Source organism: Enhydra lutris, unplaced genomic scaffold (assembly GCF_002288905.1).
Source record: "Enhydra lutris kenyoni isolate GAN:26980312 unplaced genomic scaffold, ASM228890v2 scaffoldscaffold54, whole genome shotgun sequence".
Taxonomy (NCBI): domain Eukaryota; kingdom Metazoa; phylum Chordata; class Mammalia; order Carnivora; family Mustelidae; genus Enhydra; species Enhydra lutris.
In genome coordinates, this window is record NW_019154138.1 from 9,990,021 (window position 1) to 9,994,430 (window position 4,410).

Consider the following 4,410-nt stretch of genomic DNA (forward strand, 5'->3'; position numbering starts at 1 on the left):
TCCCCACTCTACCTGCCCTTCCCCACCTGCTGGCCCTCTAGCTGACCTCGTCCCTTGTCCTTTGCTGCAATGCAATTTCTGTCAGTCTCCCATCTAGAAGGTAAGCTCCGTGAGAGCACTTCTGCTCATTTCTTTCCTTTATCTTGCCCCCAAGCCTGACCCACAGTGGGTGCAGGCTGCATATTTCTAGGAGAGAATGAACAGATCATTTCCTTTCATTTACCCTTCCTCCTACCCTGAGAAGGAGGCACAGGGGTTCTCTGTACTGAGACTGAGGCCTCTTTCTCAAAGCTAGGCACTGAGAAAGAGGTAGAATTGGGATTCCGAGTCAAGGCTGGCTGAGCCCCCAAAGCCGTGCTTGTAACCGCCCTGCTCCCTGCTTCCCTGTGGCAGGCACCCCGCACACACCAGGCCCCCTGCCTGATAGGATCCCAAGGACAGAAGGGCTTAGCCCTTAGGGAATGTTCTTGAGGATGCCCTTGGGAGGCAGCTCTGGAGCTCCAGTAGCCCCATCCCTCCCTTGCAGGCTGGATGGGATCCAGTGTGGGGTCCTCGGGCAGAGCGCCCTCCCTGTGAGAACAGGGACCAGCTTGACGGCTCTCTACACCTCCCAGCTGCAAGTATGACCCTGCCCAGTAGCGCTTCATGAGGCAGGGCTCCTGCTCCCTCTGGGCATTAGTGCCCCCCCCACACACACCCAGGCAGGGTGCTAACACCTGCCTGGCAGGTGTACCTGTGAAGTGCACAGGTGAAAATCTGCAGGAAAGGGCTCCTGGGACCCAGAGAGTAAAGCCCCAGATAAAAACATGACCCTCATCCCATCTGCAAAGGCCTGAAGCTGGCAGGAAGCTAGGGGTGGGAAAGACGCCAGAGAAAGGCTCAATCCCCCTCAGCCCTCAGCTGGAGGAAAAGGCTGAGCCAGGGCTGCCAAAGCTGTGAGTCAGCTGTCCCTGAAAAAACAGGGAGCCCAGGGCCCAGCACCCTGAAACCCAGACCTCCTCTGTGGGTGGGGAAGGTGGAGAGGGTCTCTCCAGGGAAGAGCAAAGGAGCAAAGCCACCCAGCCAGGAGCCATCAGAATCTGTCTCTTCTGAGCCTGGTCCAAGGACCTGGAGCGATGCTGGTAGCACCTGCTGGATCACAATGGTCCCTGGGAAGGAGCTTCCTGACAAAGGCCACATGGGGTAGACTGCACCCTCCCCGCAGACTGCTGCCCCGTGCCCACAAGCCCACAGTGCACTCCTTGCCCAGGCCCCTCTGAGCCAGGGACAGGGCCTTAGGGAACAGCAAGACAGCCCCTTCATTGCGCAGATGGGGGATCATCCCAGTAAGGGGTCCCACAACCAGCCAGCAGCCAAGTAGAGACCCAAGACCTGGCACTTGGTTCTGCCTTGAGGACAAGTCACACTAGTGCAGCTGCCCCTCTTGGAGCCAGGTTGGATGCTCTGGCACAGGCAGGCTCTGACTCCAGAGTGAAGATCCCATCCAGTGCCCCCTGGCTCACCCCATCTCTCTCCACCCCCCACCCCTACTCACAATCCAGCCACATGGAACATCCTGCAGTTCCCCAAACTGGCTAGGCTCTCCAGCCTCCAGGCCTCTGCCCACGCCGTTCCTTCTGCCTGGAAAGTCATTGCCTTTTCCTTTCCCTGTACCACTCTACTCCTCTCAGTGTAGACAGTAGATGTGGATTCCTCCAAGAAGTGCTCCCTCTCCTCCTGCTTCCTCTGGATTCCTACCCACCATAGAGGCCACTCTGAAGGGCTGTGGTTCAACTCTGGCTCCTAGTGCCAAGGCCTGTACACAGCAGGACTCAGGGTTTACTCGGTGAGGGGCCTGCAGATGAAGGGGAATGAGCTCCCTGTGCTGGAGGGTCTCTAGGATGGGGAGGACCTTTCTCCTCCCTCTCTGGCTTCCCTCCACTGACCACTTTGGTAGCTGGGGCGATTTCGGGGGTGGGGAGGGCTGTGAGAGGCGGGGCCACTCTCCCTCATGCTATCTCTGTTGCCTTGCCTTTGGAAGGGCCCAATCCACCCCTGCTCTGTTGGCCCCATTTCTCACTTTGGCTTTCTGAGCCCCTGCTGCTAACTGTCCCCCCACCTCTGTACTTCTGTGTTCAAATCCCAGGCACAGGGATTTGAAGGCTGAGTCCCACCAGAAGCCCAAGGCAGGTTGACAATCCAGGGAGCCAGTGATTCACTCAAAAGTCTATTCATTCAGGGACGCCTGAGTGGCTCAGTTGGTTAAGCAGCTGCCTTCGGCTCAGGTCATGATCCCAGCTTCCTGGGATCGAGTCCCACGTCGGGCTCCTTGTTCTGTGGGGAGCCTGCTTCTCCCTCTGCTTCTGCCTGCCACTCTGTCTGCCTGTGCTCGCTCTCGCTCTCTCTCTCTCTGACAAATAAATAAATAAAATCTTAAAAAAAAAAAAAGTCTATTCATTCATTCAAAAGATGTGCCTTGAGCCCCAGACCTGTGCCAGGCCCTATCCTAGGTCCTGGGGATACAGCTGGGAAAACGGATGTGGGCCCTGCCTCTCAGGGCTTACAGGCCACTGTGCTCCTCCTTCCTCCCTGAGCTTCTGGGAACCTCTGCCTTCCTCCCTGAAGATTTCTTCCCTTCTCCTCTTTATGAAACCCCTCCCGGTGCCCTCTGTGAAGATAGACACACTGCTGGGGTCTTAGAGGGAGGCCAGCCCTGATGATCCCGGTGGGTCCTTCCCTAAGCACGGTCTATCCATTCTCAGTGGATCCCCGCCACAGCCCTGTGAAGTGCCTATCACTATCATAATTCTTGTTTCTGTAAAATGGGAAGGCTCAAAGAGGCCAATTTTATGGCCTGAGTTCACAGGGTGGGTCGGAGCCAGGGTTCAAGGCCACATGGGCATGTCCTAGAGGGAAGGGCATAACCTCTGACCACTTGGCTCTTCCCTGCCCAGAGTGCTCTCATCTGTTCATCTCATTGCCCTGCAGTGACCCCACGGGCAAGAAAGGTAGGTGCCACCAGAGAGTATGGTCTCCATCAAACTTGCTTTCTGCTGGGAGGGAGGTGCTGAGGAGTTCTGCCTAGAAAGGGGGTGGGCAGTGACCACAGGCTTCCCAGCCGGCTCAGTCCCTTATGGGCAGCTACCCTGCAGCCCCTGTCTCTGTCACAGGGACCTCATTTCCCTCCCCACTGTTGCCAGTGGCACAGGGGACCAATCCAGATTACACTCAGGACACTAGCTCCATGTTCCGCATCCCCCATCACTGGCCTGTTTCCTCCCTGGCCTGTCATCATCCTCTACAGCCCTGGTCTCAGGGAGGACCGTGTCCTGCTCCCCAACACCCCCTGCAATTAATCATCCGGGTTGCCCTCCCAGTCAGGCCCAGCTTTGGCCCCTCCAACCCACCCTGCTGCCAGGCCCCAACACAACCATCCGTGTCTCCTGGTCAGAAGCCAGTGACCAACTCAAAATAACTATTTCCCTTCCCTCCAACACAACTGTCTTTGCTGAGCAGGACAACAGCTGCAAGGGATTAGGGGTGGGGAACAGAACCAGAGAGCCCCCCACCCTCAGCCCTACACCCAGGCCCAAACCCACAGAGCTGGAGGCTGAGGTAATGGATTCAGGGCAAAAGAGGCTGCCTACTCCAGTGTCTGGGGCTGCCTTCCCTCCCCCAGTAAAGTCCTCCTCCCCCGCAGCAGGAAGCATGAGGGGAGCTGGAGGACAGCGGCCTCCCCCAGCCCAGGACCCTAGCCAGGCCCACCTCCAAGCCTGAGGTTGCTGCCCAGTCAGGAAGAGGGAACTCTTTCTACAATAGGAAGCCCAGTGACCCACTCTGGGCCTTTGCTCCTGCTGTTCCCTGCGGATTGCCCTTCCCTTTATGCCCAGTGTCCATGCCTCCTAACCCCTCAAAGTCCTCCTCCAGAATTACAGCCTCTACCTGACCACAGACCGTCTCTAAGTTTCTCACAGGACAGATGCCTGGCAAGGATGACACACCATTGAAATGGCAGAAGCACCCTCCGCTGGAGGGGATGGGGAGCTCTTTTGGACCCCACTGGTGAAATGGACTGACCAGGCCTCACTCTGAGCAATGACCTGTCACCCTGGGCAAGCTCAGGCGGAAGTACCAGGGGAGGCATCACTGGGCTGAGGTGAGCCCCGAGACAGCTGGGAGCTGAGTCCCCAAGGCAGGGTTCTATCACTGGAGTGCCCGCCCTAGGCACGTCTTACCAGAAACAGGGTGCTCCCTACCTTCCAGGCTGCTTTCTCTCAGGGTGGCTCCTCTGTGCCAGAACTGGAGTCCGGCCGCGGGAACTCGCCATCTTTCCCAGGGGCCACTCTCTCCTCCCACTCCCACCTGCCGGCTCCTCCCACCTGCCGGCTCCTCCCACCTGCCGGCTCCTCCCACCTGCCGGCTCCTCCCACC